This window comes from Diuraphis noxia, unplaced genomic scaffold, assembly GCF_037042655.1.
Source record: "Diuraphis noxia isolate RWA-SAM2 unplaced genomic scaffold, SU_Dnox_SAM2 contig0004, whole genome shotgun sequence".
NCBI classification, from domain to species: domain Eukaryota; kingdom Metazoa; phylum Arthropoda; class Insecta; order Hemiptera; family Aphididae; genus Diuraphis; species Diuraphis noxia.
This window is the reverse complement of record NW_028301714.1, coordinates 26340030-26361901: the sequence shown is the minus strand read 5'-3', so window position 1 is coordinate 26361901 and position 21872 is coordinate 26340030. Positions and strand designations below refer to the sequence as shown.

Below are 21872 nucleotides of genomic sequence, written 5' to 3'. Positions count from 1 at the left end.
TACCTATATCAATTGTAAACAAAAATTATACGATCGAACTTGGTTAACTCGAAATCATCGATACCATGTCTTATTGAATTCGCCATCGAATATTATTATGCCCGCTGGTAATTATGTGTGGAGTTATGATATTTTTATATCTCTAACAGAATTTATTCTAAAAACGAAAAAAAGTTAAAAAACTAGGTAATGGGAAGTGAATATAAATTTTAATACGAGATTAAATCTATATAATATGTATATAATATATCATAGCAAATATGTGAAATTACTTTTTCACACTTTGGTAAACAAAAAATAGACAGTCCAAATAATTTATTGATATCGTATATTTTTTCATCGAAATCCATGGTCATCTTTTGTACTGAAATAAAACATTTTATGCACACAATACTATAATTTATTAAGTATTCAATACCAAATAATGATTTTTTTCTATCAATTTAATGTATATAATATTTATTTAAAAATAAGTTAATAGTTATGTATAGTCAGTAGTTATACATATTATATAGGTAATACGCATTATAAATCCTTACTTTTGATTTTATATTTAAATTATAAATTGTTCTAAATCCAGTTTTTGAGAATTTTTAAGTGTGCTTCAACTGTCTTCAAGATATAATAACATTTTTAAATACTTAAATAGTTTTTGATTGCATTTAAAGACTGTTCTGAAGCAGGTGACGCTGATGAGGCATCTTCTTCCATATAATTAAAACAAATTAATAGGACTTTTTATACTTGTTTATCTGAAACAAACAAAAAAATTTTGAAAAACTATGTAACTGATAAATTTATCAATCATTATGATTATTGGAATAATGACAGGTCCGTTTCTACCTAAGCAATTTAGACAGATAACATTATTACATAATCCTTTTTGAATAACCGCCGGATCGTATAGTTAGGCAGATCCAGTGTTGTTGAATATTTATTAGTACGTTGTGTACCTATAACAACTAATAAGTAGATAATAATAATATTATAAAATTATGTTATTGAATTTTAAAAATCAAATTAATTATAATATATTATGTTATCAAATATAAAAAAAAATCATATTCAAGTACATTTTGATATATTATTATTACGTAGACGGGTGTGGTGCGATGGTGACTCGTCACGGTAAATCACTAATGGAACATAATATTAGCTCGTTATTTATAATAATTATCAATACATTTATATGATGCCACAATTAATGATGATATTTTAACTAGATAATCGTCTTTCGAGCATACAAATTTACACCTCTATCAATCAGAAAACTGTTGGGTTAGGTTATCGTCGACTAGCGATCACGGTGTATACGAATATAATTACTATATACACCGGAACTTCGGTGTCTCAAACTATGAAATCTTAAAGTTCGATTTTATACTTTTTCCTATAATTTATTCACATATTTTAAATTACCTCTGTGACTTGAAGTTTTGAATGTTTTGATACGTCGAATCGATATTGTCCAACCATCGTGAAGTTTCCCCTTCCCCGACTACGACTGATTTATTTGAGAGTTATGTACTCATTTTAACATTAAAATATAATTAGCATTAAGCACCACATGGTTTAAAGTATTTAAACTAAAAATAATAACTAATTTTATAACGTATATTGTGTATATAATTACATCATGGACAATTATATAATTTGAATGTCTAAAACTGAAAATAAAACAAAACATTTTTGGAGAATAATGAGAATAATTGTCTCCAACGTAACACTTAATGGACTTCAAAAATAATATATGATAATTATTAATCAGATATGAGATGATCTGGGCTTATTATTGTTGTATGTACCACTGATATCCATAAAAATTACAAAATTTGCAATTAGTGTCAGCACACCAATTGGGCTGCTTATATTTTAGGCCAGTATAACAATTACGATGCATATAGGTACTTCAGGTATGTTTACGTATATTAGGTAAATTATAAATGTATTAACTATTGTTATATAACGCTCATTGTACCTATAACAATTATTGAAAAAATTGACGAACAAATCGTATTAAATAAATAAATGAAGCTATTTATTTATATATTATTAATAAATTGTAATTATACACTAAAAATATATTTCAGGTAATATTAAATATAATAATAATATAATAGTGATTTATTTAATTAGAATTACAAATGCTGTATAAATAAATTGTAAATTACCTTTAGACTAATAATCTTTGTGATTGAAGCCTTTAAAAAAAAAAAGAAATTATAAATGTGTGTGTATTAGATTATATTATATCTAAGATATTCATGTTTACTTTATTCCAATAAAAATATTTGTAGTTGAACAAAATTAATATTAATCTGAAAATTACCGATCGCGATTGATATATAAAGAAAAGCTGAGTTAACATAATGTCAATCATTTTTACCTGAAAAAATCTGATTGGGTTTACAATCACCCTGTGTAAGGCGTATATGTATTTAAAATCACGAAAAATGTAATATTGAAGGTACCTTCATGTTAACACATTTCGAACGACAATCTCATTGAAGGTCATCGTTTAATGCGCGTAAACATAAAAATATATTAAATTATATTTTACAATTTAATATTATGTTATCAAAGGCAGGTCAGTCGTTGCCATTAAAAAAAAAAATATAATCTCGAAGCGTACGGACACGAAAAAATACGTTGAGGCATAACCAGAAACCACTGTATCTTTTTTAGTGTGTTTATGCAACACTAACTTGACCTATGACTGCGGTTAGTCGCGGAACGATCGACAAAAGCTATCAATCGGATTCACAGCTATACATCTATCATCTGTCGTATCGAGTCCAAATGTTAAACTTAAGATTGACCCAGCTGTGAAAATGTTCCGATAGATTGTGGTTTATGAGTGATGCCTGCACGATTGCAACGGTCAACCAGCTGAACATGATAAAGTCACACGATACCACAAACGACTTATATAGCTGCGACTGTAAAGCCTGCACCGATTAAAATCGTCCACATTTCGTTTATTCCTTGTTCCCAGTTTAAATAACTGTCTAAAATACTTTTTAAGGTCGACTGATAGATCTAGCATATCTGCATATCGGACAGCAGTCAGAGGGTGCCCAAAATACGCGTGTACGCCAACCCTCATTGCATCTTATTAATTCGAAAATTAGAACAAAGTGTGTTCAGCGAACAATTATCATTATAATACCTGCCTGCAGCAGAATATCATATAATAATAATATGATAGATTACACCTATTATGCTCATTGGTCACTGAAACTATACATAGTATTATTGTATATGGAGACCACAGCAGAATATCAATGATCATATTATCTCATGGTGAATCGATTAAATGTGACGTTCTCGTAATGTGACTTAAAACTAATGTATTTAACTATGCCCTTATCAATTTATGTATGCGCATATTATTGTAATGATATCGAATGTCATCGGGTTTTTGCCGCAGTCGCGAGTCGTCGTCGCGGACAAGTGAAAATGAATAATAACAATCACCGTTTATTACGCTTTATAAGTCGTTGGATAGCGCTATTTTTTCCGTTATCATATGTATAATATCGACTCACTAATATAATAATATATTATGAACGTCAGGAAAAAAAATAAGTACTTATAACAGTTTTTGTTCGCCACGTGAAAGTCGTCTTCTCGCGGTCGGCAAACATAAGGACAAACGTTTTCCCTGACGATCTCGTTCGACACATATTTTAATAATATACAATATATAAACCGTCTTATGTTGGATTATACGCGTATAATAAATAATAATAAAATATTATTTTGTAATATAAGCCATTCGATTAACACGATTTTGATGCAATGTTTTTGTAACGATTCAGATGTTTTTGTATAAAAGTGATATATCTACTCGAATTTTATACCAAAGTAATATATATATATATATTTTGTGGCCTGATCCTACGATCAGTGCTAATTTTAAGGTAAAAGTAATTAAGTTTAGTAATTTTTTAATCATTTTTACAGAAATAATATAGAACACAAACATTTAAAAATCAGGTGGTAAAATCTTTTTTAAGTTGATCATAAATTTTCTTATTATGTACTAATAATGGATTTAAGAATAAATATATTTAAAAAATAAAGGGGCTTAGATTAAACTAGGGGGCATTTCCATGGCAAATTCAGAACCGAACCCGGGGCTTTGGACTCCATTTGTTCTTATTTGTTCCGAAAATCTCATCGTTTGTTCTACCACTGTTCCCGACTTATAACCCATTTATAGTGGATGTGCCAGGAAAATGCTCCCTAGTTTAAATTGATAAGAAAAGATCAACTTAAAAAAGATTTTTTAAATGTTTGTGTTTTATATTTTTTCCGTAAAAATGATTACAATTGGTGAGAGTATCACTCCTAATTCAACATTTTGCCATCCCAAATTATCCTAACTAGTTTTACTCTTCATAATCTCAATAAACATTTTTTTTTTTGTGCGAATTCACAACGAAAAAAAACTTAGCTGGATAAAAAAAAATATGATTTGATTAAAAAATATAATCCAGCTAAAAAAATATTTTGAAAAAAAGAAAAATGAAAATAATTGTAGTGTGAATAAGTTACATTTAATATTTTTTACATCAACTTATATTTTTTATTCAAAATAATTTATTTTTTTATGAGGGGAAGGAAGGTCGTGCGAATTACGTGCTAAATATCTGCATAATTTGTTTATAAATTTTCTTTTGGGGGAAGGGGTTGGCAAAACTCCCCTAGTCTCCGCTCAGAATAGTTTTTCATACCATGATACTTACAATTATTATACAATTATTTTTTTTTAAATTTAATTCAACTCATATATTACAGTGCAAGTAGATACTTTTAATAAAATGTCCTGTCGAAATTTAAACTTAAGTTTTTATAATATTTTTCACCTTTTTCTACTAAAATTTATCTAGTTGATTATTTTTCTGAAAATGTTGACATATCAAAATCAAAGTCCTAATGATTAGTTTTGTGGTTACGAATAACTTATTTTACTTTATTATGTATTAAGGATAATATAGGTACATTATAATAGAATTGGAAAATTTGAGGTATATGGTAATTCGATAATTTTAGTTATTCATATGTATCTTTCATCGTTAATCTATATCTATATATATATATATATATACATACTACTATTTAAAATGAAGTCGTTCGGGATAAACTCCGTAACTACCTATTGAATTCTTGCAATTTTTTTTAAATTAAAAAGGACATCACAGAGAAGGTTTTGGGCATACATTTAGTCCGATAAAGTTAATTATTAATTAGTTATTATTAATTAAAATAAACGTGTAAATTGTATACCTATATATATTATTATTGTGCGGCACATTATTGTTGTATAGTATAGATTTCCGTATTTGTTTTAACATCGCAGTACGCTGATATCTATATCTATATTACAGAGAAGGTTTTGGGCATAAATTTAGTCCGATAAAGTTAATTATTAATTATTATTAATTAAAATAAACGTGTAAATTGTATACCTATATAGAATACGTATTAGTTCATATTTTAGTTCATTCTATACGTATAGTATATAGTATGGAATTCTGTATTTATTTTAACATCGCAGTACGCTGATATTATTGTATATGTATGGACTGTGTTATAGTCGGGTGTAATAGTTTTTTATCGTTTTCGGTAAAACACGTATTTTATCGATTTTGATTGATATTTTATTAATTGCTGATTGTTGGCTGATTTAATTATTTGAAGTCGTAATTAATATGGTTATAACTATTTATATTTTATTACTATGGTTATAACTAACGTATTTATTTCATTTTTTAAAATGCCTTGACGAAAGTCAAATATTGGTCGGTCTCAGAATGATGCCAAAAGAATCTGTGCGTAGCACGTAGAGAACGACAGTCAAATAATGATGATGTTGTTAACGACAGAGGTTCATGGTCGAGAAAAGATTATTCTGCTATGAACTATGAGATGGTGGATTCCAAAAATGTCCCATAAGTTTTTATAGGAAATCCTACAATAGTTTGCCAGTTTTGTTCTGCTCCGAGATGGAAAGACGAATGCAAAACCTTATGTTGTTCTAATGGCAAAGTAAAATTAGATAATATAATAATACCACCAGCTGATGAAGTCAACGCTTCTTTAAAAAGATCCGACTTATGGCCTTATATAAAAATATTAGAACTTAAAGCTAATATGAGAGTGTTATGTTCCGGTCAAGATAATATAAATTTTGCCAAAAATTTACTTTTAATAGGCAATGGCGAATTTCAAGCAACGAATGATAAAATAAATATTAAAAGTTTCTGTAATTCAGTACCCACTATAACAAAATTGATTCAAAAAGTGTAACCGAACATTCAAAATATATCTTCTAAATCATTGAAATGGTTTCAAGAAAGGGCTATTTTGTCACCAACAAATGAGCAATTCGACAAATTAAGTTATTTGATTCTATCTAGGTTTGACGCACAATCACAAATGTACTATTCAGCTGATACAGTTTTAGAAAGAGAGATTTCCCAACTGAATTTCTTAACCTTTTAACGCCTTCTGGATTTCCACCATATACACTGATTTTAAAAATAGGGGTACCTATTACTTTAATGAGAAATTTAAGCCCTTAATTTAAGATTCAGAAAAATTTGATAACGTCGTTTACAAAGAAATTTTCTAAGTCTTTGAGTTATCAAAATACTGGCATATTCATATATTTTGATCCATCAATAGTTATATACCTACAAAATGTACATACACAAACTCTAATTTTAGCTCTTCATTCCTTAAATCTATATTAAATAAAAAAAATTTGTAATAAGCATCAATTTTGCTATTGCCACAAGCGTTATTATGTATTTTTTTTCAACATTTTGAAGAATCCGAAATTTATATGGCTACATTACCACGGAGACGTGGCTAAAAGTGGTCTAAAATAAAAATAATTATTTAACATATTAATATTAACATCTGAGAAATTTTGCAATAGCTAAGCAATGCCGGGTCATCTAGTAGGTACTTTTTAAAAATGGTCTAAGTGTATAATATCATCTAGATCCAATATTAGGTGCATTTATTGTATATTTTTGTAAATAATTTTATTAAAAAAATTATTATTATGCTAAGCAAAAACATTTTAATAACTGAGATACTATACTTGTTAGAAGTACGTATATACAGGACACTCAGTTAAGTATAGAACATTAGAACACAACAATTTAAGGAAAATACGATGGTGCGCTTGCACGAATCACCCTAATAAAATATTGATTCAAAAACTACTCGCTTGGATTTTAGTTTAGATACTTTAATAGGTTTTCAAAAAAATCATATGCCAATTAAAAATTTACAGTAAAAATGAATTATCGTTCTAGTTTAAAAAAAATATATATATTATATTACGATATAGGGCACCCGAACGCCATAAAATAAAAGTTATACATATCTTAAATACTATTTAAGTTTTACAAAATGTTATGGTTCTTAGAAACGTGAACTTGAATATTTGAAAAAATAACAAACTCAAATAAATTCGTTTTTAAACGAAAAAGATTGTCATGCTCAGCGAATCATCCTGTATATACCGTGGATACCTAATTTTTCCTTAGGTATACCACTGGGCATGAAATAAATAATAATTTGGGACTAATGTGCAAATCGATAACTCATAATATTTTATATCATTATAATAATAATATTATATGCGGCACGCGCTTCATCGTAACTAGTTTTCCGCCGTCCGTGGCAAGTTTAACGCGATTGCTATTCGGATTGCGCAAACGGCGTATAATATGTGTATAAATGGGTTATTTCCTTTGCGCTATTATAATATATTTTATTATTATTATTATTACCATCGTCGTCGTCGTCGTCTGTTATGCCGCCGACATCGCCGCCACGTCTCAACGATTTACGACGACGAACTACATACGGCACCATATGATAGTAATAATAATTATTATTATTATCGTCGTTAATATTTTTCCCGGTCTTCTACTATATACTATATACATATATATTCGTTGACGAACACGTGAGTGTGCTACTATGTCTGTGATTTCAGAAATGCGGTTTTTCTTACTTTTTTCTCTGGGCGCGCGCGCACAGCGGCGGAACCGATTTCATCGTCGCCGGCGGTTTCAAAATAATTTGTTGTGTAGTTTTTTTCTTTTTAATTTATTGCCACGATTAGGTCGATATTTCACTCGTGATAAACGGCCGCAGCCGAGCCGCAACCACCCGTGCGCGCTTTCAGGACTTTCTGCGTCACAGCCTCTGGTCCTGCACTATCGCGTCCGATTGATAAATTGTATCATATTACGACGAACTTCTGCGCTTCTAATCATCAAACGAAAACGCGAACTTCACTTAAGTGCAAAAACTTTTTCTCGAGATTCACTACGTTCGAGTACCCCCTATTATGTGATACTCAATCTGCAATAATTTAGATAATATATACGACACCGCAGAGACTGGATATCTCTCTACGATGCTCGCGGTCGACGAAGATTAACACACAATCAGAGATACTACAGAATCTGTAGTCCATAGAAGAAAATTCTTTCGAATTTCAAGACAATGGGCTAGTATCTTTAACATCAATGTAAGGCTATCGGGAGCTTAGATCCCAGACAACTAAAAATCAGTCTAAGTCAGTTTTAGGGTGAGATGGCTAAATGAATGGTTGGGGGCTTGGTCACAGCAGATAATTATAATGCTATTATGTTGAGGAAATCCGCCGATTCCGACACTTGACAGTATAATTGCTTTATCTGTGACCATCCAAGTCTACAACTTGGTTAGCTAATCGACATTCGCAAATAAATGTATACTTATGTTTTATTTATATCAATATCAGACAAAACTGATCCAATTTGTTTTTGAATTTCAATTTATCAATAAATGGGGTGGCTAAAGGAAACTATTATATTATACAGGTTGATTTTTTAAGTATGCTCGCCCTATTTGGATGCTTAAATAATACATAAGTACATTCAAATTCTGATTTTCGGAATTTTTAAGTACACATAAAGACCATGTATTCGAATTCTTGTGATTTTTTAAATCACTTAGGAATGATTCTGTGACAATATAGTTTTGTTTTTCAAATATAAATTCACTTTAAACTATTATCAAGCAAATATTTTTATCTTAATTTAAATTTGAATGAGTAATTTTGAATTATACAGCTTTTTGTATCTTAATACAATAGGATAATATAGTTATTATGGTAATGGTTTAGTAGAAATGATCTAAGTATAATCAATTTTATTTTTATAAAGCCATTTTTTAAATATTTTTATCCTTAGTACAGATAGTTTGATATCTCAGATTTCTTAGATAAGTATAGTGCCTACCTATAGGTACTTTATATTTTCAAGAAAATTATTAAATAAATAATTTTCAATAAAAAAGGGAAGTGTTCATTTGAAAAAAAAAGTTTGTATCGCCACATGGCGCTATATAGGTACTTCTAAGCAGTAAAAAAATTATAAGATATTCGAAAATACCTATAGTATTTAGGTTTATTTAAGAATTCTAAAAATCGGAATTTATAAAAATTTACTATTAAAGGGAAAATGGAGGGGTGAACATGCATGTATGCATGTAATGTACACAGGGCGGATGTTTAAAAAATCGTATAGGCGAAACAAGACTATTTCTCTCGTCTGAATTTACAAGATAAAGTAATAATAATACGTACGCGCCACTATAATATGATCGCGGTGAAAGGGTTACGCACTTAGCAATGCCAGATGCAGCAGGTATTGTATAAATATACATTATACACATATCTACATGTGTGTGTGCAACATCGAGGATATCATACGATCGACCGAGCGATAGCTGTTAACGGACTTAACCTCTTATACAGTTTTATATGTATATAATATATATGCGTACTTGGATTATTATTATTATTATTATTATTATACATAATATAATATATACACCACACATTATATTATTATTATTATATTGTACAGTGATATAACCTGTTGATATGTAGGTATAGAATATAGATACATACGACATGTGTTTATGTTTAACTCTACAGTGCCCGTCGTTATTTTCAAGCAGAAAAGTGGAATTAAAACATGTTTGGCTGTATTATATAGGTGTATGATTTATCAGTCGTCATCGTCAGGCGTTCGACACTCCTTAGGCACCTATACATCTATACAGCTATTATTATATTTTATACGAAAAGAAAACATTGCAGGAGAAATAACGCAACTTGCAGAGTGGTTTAAAATTTTAATTTTCAGTATTATTATCATTATAGTGCCATATTCACGCAAAACATTATAATAATAGACAAATCGATAAACCACCGCGGTCGTTTGGATATTATCATAATATATATAGGTATAGGAGGTAAGACATATACCCACAGCACTAATGGGTCGTGGTCACTTCTTATTATGGATTGTTATAATATTGATGGCCCGCCTAATATAATGTGTATGGGTAACAAACATACAAGACGATTCCACACTTTTATATTTTTTTCATCAGAAATTTAAAACCTTGACTAATATGCGCGTTTGGTGAACGAGCATTATGAAATCACAATCATTATATAAAATATGTTTTTGGGCTGAGTACAATTTTTAATTTTTAAATCGATTTTTACAAGGCCAATTAAACGCATTGCTCGGGAATTATTGCCATAGAAAAGTAAATCAATCAAAATCATTTTTTTTAACAAAATGTAACATGATACTTTATAAATATTTTTCTATTCTTCTATATCTGTACAACTATACCCTAAAAAGATTCTATGATTAATCGACTTACCTCTAGAGAAAAAATACTACTTTGATTGACCTATATAATATAGGGTGTATGTGTGTGTGGGGGCAGTGAAAGGGATTGGGCTGTGGAACACTATGGCTCGTATATTATATGCGAGGCGAGGATTTGTGGCTAAGAATCCGAGTGGTCACATTAGTAACTGCAGCCAACCGCCTAATCCATGGGGTTTGACGTCCCAAAAATATATATTATTATGGACATAAGCTCAATGAAATACGAAAATTATTGTAAATATTGCGATTTACCAGTCGAGAATGTAAAAGTTTGAGGTTTTTTTGTGCCTCGGGAATACGACGAGAATAACGTAATAAAATCTGCTAGACACCGAAATACTGCAGGGTTTTAGCCAACTGACATTATTATAAATGCATACATATACATATTAAATATCATAATCACTTGCCGTCATTCGAGGTTACAAATTATTCAATCGTCGTAGCACTTGCAACATACCTACACTAGGTGATAGAAAAATTGCATATAAATAAATACATCGATATTAGTGTTGGCCATTGGTTATTGTAGGACTTTTTTTAAAGTTATAATCAGGTAGTCAAAGTGTATAACATTATTTTTTTTTTTTGTAAGGAGAACCCGCGGCAACATAGGTCATTGGGTGTGGGGTGGTAAGGTAGGGGTTATTTTTGTATGTCTGTTTGTAGGTTTTTAAGTGGGTAGGGTTGTAACACGTGTTTGTGTATGTGTGGCAAGGATATGTTGCTAAAAATCCCGGGTGGTCACCCATCCGGGAGCTAGCAACTGCGGCCGGTACGTACGCTCAGTGCGTTTCCGCAGTATAACATTATTGTTAGGGATAAACAATGCGAAAACAGTTCAGTTTCCATGTAGTAATTTTAGCGGGAAAAAATGTACATAATTATAAACGCAACAGTAGAACATCGAGTACTCGAGCGCAGAATGTTGAGAGAATGTTTAACATGTCATTAACAATTAAATTGATATAATAAAATAGGTAATTAATATTATTATACTTCGTTTAAACATAATAATATATTAATATGTAATCGATACTGTTAATCTATAAGCACGGGAAATAAAGCATGAAATTAACTGTCCCACAATGGCACGTCAATAAATTGTCAAACTAGCAATTGGTACATCTTGCTGATCAGCAGGATTTCTCCTATTATAATTTAACGTCCGGTACGCTTTGCGACTTGTGACTATCACGACCGATATAGGATAGGATGTGATCGTATTGTTTGTTTTGATCGGAAATCGCGGACCGCGTTGCAACAGCGTGCAGCGTTATCGATAGCCTTCGCGGTGAATATTGGAATAAATTTCCAACGGTTGGAAAAACACGAGTATACCAAGTTATATAATATTATCACACAACATGATATAGGTTTCTGGTATAATATTATGCACCTACGTCGACGGGTAAAGTGCCGTCCCCGTCCAGATATGGTGATGTGTTTCGCAAACGGAGCGCGCGCCCGGACAAAGAGTTTTCGCGACACAAAACGAGAAGGTGGAAAAAAAGCGAAACGAAACAAAACCGTCTCGGAGGCCGCAAAAAGAGAATATACTTTACTGTATACTATATAGTATAATATACAGATAAACGTATATAATATACGCGCGTTTCGATTGTTTTCTGCGCGGCCTCGAGAACAATGCGCCGAGCCGCCGTTAAAAACGCACTTTCCGGTATAATATCGTTTCCGATAAATAATATACGATCATCTCTCTCTCTAACTCACATACTCTCTCTCTAACACGCACACACGCTCGATGTGTCTCTCTCCGTCCGTCCACATTTATATTATATTATACTATTATATTATTATGTATACGCTTTATTTATACTAGGTACATATTATTATTATTATTATTATATAATACGGTTTTATATTCTTCTATATATTCCGCGAGGAAAGTGGTGGTGGTGGCGGCGGCGTTGTTACGCCCGTCGGATCGGATCTGCGGAAGAGATGAAAAAGAAGAACTCCACCGCGGGGAGAGGCACAAAAGAGCGCGTTTCGATGTAACGCACAATAAAAACGACGAGGAGATTGCCAGCTACGGCCGGACCGGACGCATTGTTGTCGTGTCTCCAAGTTGCCGGCGTACGGGCGGCGGCGGCGGCTTCGCGTATTGTTGCGGTCATGTAGAGGTGTCGTGTCGTCGCGTTCAACAGGTGCCGGCCGAGCATTTTTTAACCGTCGCGCAATAGACGTACCTGCCTATACCTCTACTTTGCCGCCGACAGCGACGACAACGTGCGACGACGACGTGCCCACTCATCACACTGTATAATTTATAATAGCAGTACCTACTTACATATTGTTGTGTCGGCGGAGACTGTCGGCGCCTAAGATTTCTCGAATTTCGCGCCACGACAACACAACCGAATATTAATAAGATATTATATTAATCTCAGAACGAGTTACATTCTAGCTGGATACAAATAATTTTAATAGTTATGACGTATTTTTACATTTTATTATATTATAATACTCGATATTAGATTAACACTCTATAATAGATCAAATAACTTTTATTCTGATAACTTTTTTTTTTTTAAATATTCACTTATAATTCATTGACTGTATATTGCGCTACACATATAACAATATTTTAACTTGATTTTTTATTTCTGTTATTGAAAAAATTCAAAACAGCCAATTTTTAAATGTGGATTTTAGAAAAAATGTGTCTGTAAAAACATTTTATTTACGTCATGTCGTATTTATGTCATAATTTTTTTTTTTTGTTAAGTTATGTTTATATAGTAATAAAAAACATTTCAAATTCAAAAAGTAAGTATAGACTTTAAAAAAAAAAATAATATTTTAAAAGAATTTTTGAAAAAGTACGTTTTCGTTAAAATCTAAATATTTTTTAGATTAAATATGATTAATTTTCAAATTTAAAAGTCTTACTTCAAAAAATTTGAATATTTAAAAAGAATCTTTAAAAAACTACATTGCTCAAATTAATGTTTTTACGATTAAAATTCTTCTAAAAACAACATTGACAAATTGGCTTTTTTGTAGTGTTCAAAAAAATTTAGATAAAATTAATTTTTTCTGTTAATTTTTAGTATTAAAGAATAAAATAATAAAATATAAAATAATGCGTGTTGCGCTATATAGAGTTAATCTACTTGGAAAAATATTTATCATTTCAATATGCCACCCAAAACTACAACACATTATACCTCGACAATACTCATTTTATTACACAAATAATTTATCATCAATAAGCTCTATTATCAGATAGTCCGTGGTTGGGGGTGTTGTAATAGCGGAAAAAAAATTGTATACAAGCTCAGGCCGGGACGAGAAGACACTTAAGCCCCCGAAAACATTCAGGCAAATAACGAATCGTAAATATTATAATATGATTTAACAACGCTGTGACAACATATCGTTTTATAATCGACGGCCATTTGACCGACGCGCTGCGCGTACCTTTCAGATGAGTGATGATGACGACGACGACAAATTTATTCGCGAAATTGAAAAAGTACGCGAATAATCACAAAGTGACTATTTTTTTCATTTCTTTCCCTCTGCCGTCAGCGGTTGGGCGACGCATATCCCATGTGCAGACGTGCGTTTTACATAAAAAACTCATTAAAGTTTCTTTTCGTTCAACTCGTCGCGCTTTAGTTAATACCGCTGTCTGCGCAGACATAACTACCATGTAACACTGCGGGCGTAATAATATATGCATAAAACAAATACGCCGAAAGGGACGGCGGGGAACGGAATAATAATAATAATAATAATATGATACACGCGAGAGGTGACAAATGACAAACGGTTGTCTTTGCGAAACAATAATTATTACGACAAATATTATTATTATACTGGGGATTTGGTTAATCGGCACGTCCCTCTGCGGCGGATATGGCGTATATTAATGATACATAATAATAATATTAATACAAACGCGAGTCTTACGTTTTTTATTTTTTTGGTTAGTCGCTTAAGTTCGGGTATGTTATATAAATACGAGATTAAGTCGTGAGCCGCTATTTACGGTTTCTGGTTTTGGATCCAAAACGTTGCGGACTTATTCAGCACAGACCCTGCAGTAGAATCTTCTAGAGACATTTTTATTGTCACTATAAAAAAGATCACATTATAATAGATAGGTACATGTTTATATTTTAATACAATATAAGAGGCAAGTTGATATTTTAATGTAGCAAACCCAGTAAATTATCCATCTCTTGTCCAACACTGTATCATATATTTGTAACCAAACGTGTTGGCTTTTTGGTCAATGTTCCCAAACGTTCTGCGGCCTGGTAAATTATTCTAAATTTTTGTTTTATACCACTATTATTGTTAAATTTGTATTGGAATTAAATATTTATATTTTAAGTCATTATTCATTATTGATGGTGGTACATAGTAGTACATAGTACATAAAATACACACAATTGGTACGCAAAAAATAATTTTAGAATCTCTGCAGAGATATAAGGAGACACGCGGTTGCATAATTATTCAATAGTACTAACTTAACATTGACCGACGAAACTCACTGGTAATGAACTGTACTGGTTGACGACATTATGTTGAAGATATAATATTATGTTATACGCCGGGCAGATTGCCTATACCGTCCCAAAATTCCAAAAATTCCAGTAACCGCACGCGCGCGACCGGACGACATTCCGATCGATTCGAAACGTATAATAACGATTTAATATGATAATATATTGTTACTATAATATAAATGAATTGGGTAGTAATAATAATAATATAATACATCGCACGTGGTCGACCTATATATAGCTTATATAGGTAAATGTGCAATAGCGTATTAGATATTTAGATATTATACATACTATATTAATGATTTTTGTTGGCGATAGTTCACTGTCGGAAGGCGTGTCCAATTTTCATGAAACTAAATGATACAAAATAATTGTATAATAATATGTGCATTCAGCATTGTACCGCATTTTGTGCACGACGTACCCATCATAGGATAGGTGATTCGGGTTTAAGACAAACGGATTATATCGAATTCAATGTGAAATAATAGTAGCAGATATAGGTACAGGACTGTTACAGACGGTTCTAGGTATCTGCAATGATGGATATTATATTTAAAAGATTATTTACGAACACCGGTGCAATCGAAAACGACCAGAAACCATATAGATATCTAATCGCGATGTGAGCTCTCCACGTCAAAACGAACAAATTAGGCAACACCATCACGTTCGTGAACTTAGCGGCACTCGTGTAACAGATTTCAATAAAACCTATCCAACAATTTTGTTCGACATTGTTGGAAAGGTTTTACAATTTGTTGGACCGTCATTAAGAAGTTATAAACATTTTTCCAAAACCGCCGCTAAGTTCACACTAACGGCCAACATTAAATCAAACACATAACAAACTGTACAAAACTGTTCTCCACGGTTTGTTGGAAAGGTCCCGCCATTTGTTGGAACTCTATTTATTTTATACGAATTTTTGAAAAAGTGCCGCTAACTTCACACCATCGGCCAACTTTTTTTTAAAGTTCAAAAAACAATCCAAAACTGTTGTAAACGGTTTGTTGGACGTTGTTGGAAAGGTCCCATCATTTGTTGGAACTCTGTTTATTTTATACGAGTTTTTGAAAAAGTGCCCCCAGCCAACTTTTTTTAAAAGTTCCAAAAGCTATCCAAAACGGTTCTATATGGTTGGTTGGACATTGTTGGAAAGGTCCCGCCATTTGTTGGAACTCTGTTTATTTTATACAAATTTTTGAAAAATGCTCATCAGCCAACTTTTTTTTTAAATTTCCAAAAACAATATAAAACGGTTCTATATGGTGCCACTCGGCCAACCATAAAGTGTATAAATAAAGAACGTTCAATTGGTTTTTTAGAAATCGCATTTTATCTGTTATCTTTAAAATACCATGAGATACTCTCCAATATATACTCCTCTACACGCCTTCTGACTAAACTTTTAAGCTTACAACATAACTACTCGTATATTATAAAGGTTAAGTTGGTATTACTACTTTTAAAATGATAACATACAAATAATTTTCACAGCAAATCAGCTTCTTCACAGTTGACTATCCAACGAATTAACAAACAAAAAGTTTGATATTGATTTTAAGTGAATTTAAAAGCATGGCTGGGCATTAACGAGTTAAGTTAATATTAACTAAGACCAAAGTTAAATAACTAGTTAATTTTTTTAAACTAAATTTTAACTTAATAAGTTAATTTGTTTACATATTTAATTTGTTAACTTTGAGTTAAGTATAATTAGATTTCTTAAAATTAAGTTAAAATTAAAATTAAAATCGTTATTCTTGGTTTAAATATGTAATTTTGTCCAAATTTAAAATTAAAATATCTGTAAAAAATAAATTTATTTATATATTTTTAAGATTTTTGGTTACAGTATGAATTATTTATGAGAATCTTTGTTTGAAATTTTCAACCCTTAATTAAAAGAACTGAACATTTTATAATTTTTTAATTACAACGGTTGATAATTTTCAAAATGTTGATAAATTTTGTCAAAATTTGAACTTTAATTTCTTATAAAAAAAAATTCGTGTCTATGTATTTTCAATATTTTTTAGCTGCTATTCTATCAATATATCAGGAACCTTGTATTACATTTTCAGACTTTTTGACCACCAAATAAAATGTAATTGACAATTATAAAAATAAAACTAAAAAACGTTTAGGAATTAATTTTAAACTCATACCTTATTTGTTTGTATAATAAATAACTATATTATATTTTATTTGTTGAAATTTTGTAAACATGAGAATTATCAAAACAAATCAACAGAGTTCCAACAAACGGCGGGACCTTTCCAACAACGTCCAACCAACCATATGGAACCGTTTTGGATAGCTTTTGGAACTTTTAAAAAAAGTTGGCCGGGGGCACTTTTTCAAAACTTCGTATAAAATAAACAGAGTTCCAACAAATGATGGGACCTTTCCAACAACGTCCAACAAACCGTTTACAACAGTTTTGGATTGTTTTTTGAACTTTTAAAAAAAGTTGGCCGATGGTGTGAAGTTAGCGGCACTTTTTCAAAAATTCGTATAAAATAAACAGAATTCCAACAAATGGCGGGACCTTTCCAACAACGTTCAACAAACCGTGGAGAACAGTTTTGTACAGTTTGTTATGTGTTTGATTTAATGTTGGCCGTTAGTGTGAACTTAGCGGCGGTTTTGGAAAAATGTTTATAACTTCTTAATGATGGTCTAACAAATTGTAAAACCTTTCCAACAATGTCCAACAAAATTGTTGGATAGGTTTTATTGAAATCTGTTACATGAATGCCGCTAAGTTCACGAAGTTAACACCATCGTAAAATATATTGTATGAGGTACTCATTTTAGTGGCATGTGAATTATTTGAGTAAAAAAAATTCTTACTTATTTTAATAAATAATATTATGATGTAGTATTCGTAAACACTATTTGTATAATTATATAGTGCAATAACATTAAACTTAATCGTAATTGAATTTTTTTTCATACCTACTCTTGGCACTAGCCGAATACTTACCCTGAATACGATATTTTTTATTATTAAAAACTTTTGTTTTTACAATTTTTGTGACTGCATCCGAATAACGGGTCTACTCGATTAGTACTCCGTGACGGTATCACTCGTTAGATGTGATTAACCCTCCAACGGACATCGATTGTCTGCCACGCACCTCCGCCGAACGAGACACGACAGAGAAGGTCTTTCGAAGACCGCGGCGTGTATATAGATAGCTGGTACCTACATTTTATTCTTTTGTTTTTTCCTTCCTCTTACTCTCTCTTTCTTTCTCTCTCTGTTTCTCTGCCTCCGTCCGAGCGTATGTGTCATGTCGTACCGGGCGAACACGAGAAATGCGACGAAGATGTGTCGCAGATAGGCTGGCACTGGGCCAACAAGCTATGTTCGTCGGACTGCGGCCCGCGCGACATGTCGCCGCCATCGACGCTCACGGAACTGAGGCGCGTTGCCCGTGGCTTGTGCGGCACGTACAGCTCGGCGAAGGAATGTCAGACGCAGACGACAGCAGCAGCTGCATTATATACCTACCTACCTATGATAGTGTATGCCTATACGTATCAAAGGCGTGTGTGTACGAGTGTCGTGGCAGCGGTGGGCAGCAGTGTTGTAGTGTAGGCACTCGATTAAAAGTATTCAAATACTTTTTAAGTAGGTAATCAAATAAGCATTTCAAATATTTTCTCGAAGTATCTGCGTTTAAAATCAAATACATCAATAATTCTTTTTAGCTAAATATGTTTTTCCTATATTTTTAATTTTAATTACAATAATAAAAATAAAAATTGAAATTTGATATGATAATGTATTTTTTACTGTGAATTATAATCAATTGGATGGAAATCATACATTTCGACAAAGAAAACAGTCGAATATTTAAAGTTCTGCCGAGGTATAGAATAGAATACCTAACCTAACCTTTACCTAGGTACCTAATAGTACCCATGTCCCATACAACTAACGTAGTGATAATAGTAGAAATAGGTATGCTAAACGGAGAATTATTATATGATTAGCATAAACAAGTATGACGTGTATGATATATATAGTCCTAATGAAATTGAAAAAAGAGAAATTTAAAGTAATTAACTCGATAAATATAATATTTTTTTAAAACGAAATGGTTGTGATGATGATCGTATTATTTTAATATTGTGTACGATGGTGATCATTTTAAAGGTAGGTAGAAAATACAAGGTAGGTATTCATCGTATTACAGTCACTATAGTAAGTACATGAATACTTCATATTGTTTAAAGTAGGTTTATAAATTGAAATTGTAAACCAGCATAGTATAAAATATCTGCATAATTATATAATACGTGGTGATCCATTTAAGACGTATTTAAAAGTATTTCTTTCGCATAATTTTAACTCGTGACAAAACCTCATTTTTGAGAAACAATTATGTTGTTTACTATTTTTATCACTATCATTTTTCATTTTAATTTTTCTCTTTTTAATTGAGTACAATATACATTTTTAATTTCATATTTTGAAGCAAAACCTAATTCTCAGTATTTTGATGTGTAAAATCAAATTTCGGATAATTAGTTCATTATAATTGTTTATATATAACTATTTTTAATTTCATAATATGTGGAGTAAACGAGTAGTCATTCCACTCATGCAAGATGTTGCAGGATACCTCTGTGTACCAACAGCCATTCCACTGTATGCTCATTAAAACTTTAAAAGTTTAAACACTTAAAATTATAATCCGCTCGTCCAATATTCGATTATTGAAAAACTTTAAAAAAATTGATTTGAAATAAGAAATTTATGAAAAAAAATAAAAAATTGAAAATTGAAAAAATTATAACAATGAAATGAAGATTTTTTTTATAAATTATGAATCCACTTGAAATCATGAAAAAAAAATTTTTTTAAAAACGTTAATAGATTTTGAAATTATGACGATAAATAAATAACCTGATACTTATATGTAAAAAAGAAGCCTATGATTAATATTTACGTAATTTAATAAACGTTTGTGTGTGACTCGTTTTGGCCACCTCTGGACCTCTGTAATAGCATAAAGTACTAAGTAGGCACATAATTTAAAACTGTATACAAACTTATACAAAGTTGAGTGTTTGATAAAGTTGATCGACAACAGCCGATCGTAAAATAACTGAATAATAATAATAATGTGATAAAAGCAGTCCGGTCGTAAAATGTAGACTCCCGGCAACCACGCAGTCATTGTATAATGCACAGCTACTATACTATACAAGACTTTAATGTTCATTTAAGCGTTACTAATTTTTATCTGTATATATAAAATTACTTGTTCTGGGTGCTTCATCATCGCCTAGACGGAACCACTGAAGCTATGAGTATGAAATTTAGGCAGTAGTTTTCTTTCATTGTGTAGACATCCAAAGGATTTTTCAAAATTCAACCCCTACAGGGATTAAAAGAGTTATATAATATAAGAAAGAAAAATCGTTCATTTGATCTGTTTGATCTCTGGAACTATTTAATTGATTTTAAAATTTTTTACCATCAGAAAGCTACACAAATCCCATGAATCTACAACCTATATTTTATCTTGATAAGTTGCCCTTAATTTAAGATTTTTTACAGAAATAAATAACAATATTAAATATTTTTCTATACAAATCAAATTAGTATGGAAGAAAAATAAATAAGCAATTTGTTATGAGGCAGCAATTTTAAAAATTGTTTTATTTATACAAAGCTAAAAATACGATAAGCATATGATAATTTAATATACTTTTGGTCCTATATTTTAAATGACTGTGTTTAAAATCTTTTATGGAGATTAAAATAGGGTAATTCCAGAGGAATTTGCACGGAAAGTTTTGATCATGACTAGCCGGGTATAAACGACGAATATTAACCAAAAATTTTGAATCATAAATATTGGGTATTTTTAAGGGCAAGGATTAACTAGTATTCTTATAATAATCGATGACATCATACAATATAATACATCACTTTATTTTATTTTAGACAGAAAAAAAAATGCCAATAAAGATCTGGAAATATAATTTTATAACTTAGAAGGAGAGACGTTAAAGAAGCACAGACGTTGTATCTACCAGTTAAATGTTCACAAAACGTAATTTCCATTTATTGAAACACAGGTCGCGTGCCATTGGCATCATTTCTGCAGAATTTTGTTAGAATGAGTGAGGAATATTCTCAAATTTTAAAAAAATCTTATTAATTTTAAATTATCAATATTTTAAAATTAAATAATTTTAATTCTAACACCATTACTTAAAAAAAAAAAAATCTTAATTCTATAATGTTCGTCATCAAAGGGGAAAATGGGGCTGCCATTAGTGAACATGCGTTGTTGTTTTGAACGTAGTATTATGCGTTTGAAATTATTTAAATATCGCGAGCACATTTCTGAGTGCTGACCGAAGCGAATGATAATAAGATCGAGTTACGGGACCCTGTTCTGGACTCGTGCAGTAATATAAGTATATTATCATAGTAATACATAAGGCAATAGTATTATTATGCGTTGGGTATGGCATTAAAGTGATTATGACCCGACCTGAGCGATTCAATAATGCATTATGT

At 31.0% G+C, this 21872-nt stretch overlaps 1 long non-coding RNA gene across 1 annotated transcript in view; it reads right to left on the bottom strand.

Moving 5' to 3' along the window:
* Positions 1–496: 496 nt before the first annotated feature.
* Positions 497–21872, bottom strand: part of LOC149055893 (uncharacterized) — a 97086-nt gene continuing 75710 nt past the window's right edge. Inside the window, exon 3 of the long non-coding RNA XR_016191437.1 lies at positions 497–752. This is a non-coding gene — a long non-coding RNA (uncharacterized LOC149055893). The remainder of the gene's footprint in view (positions 753–21872) is intronic.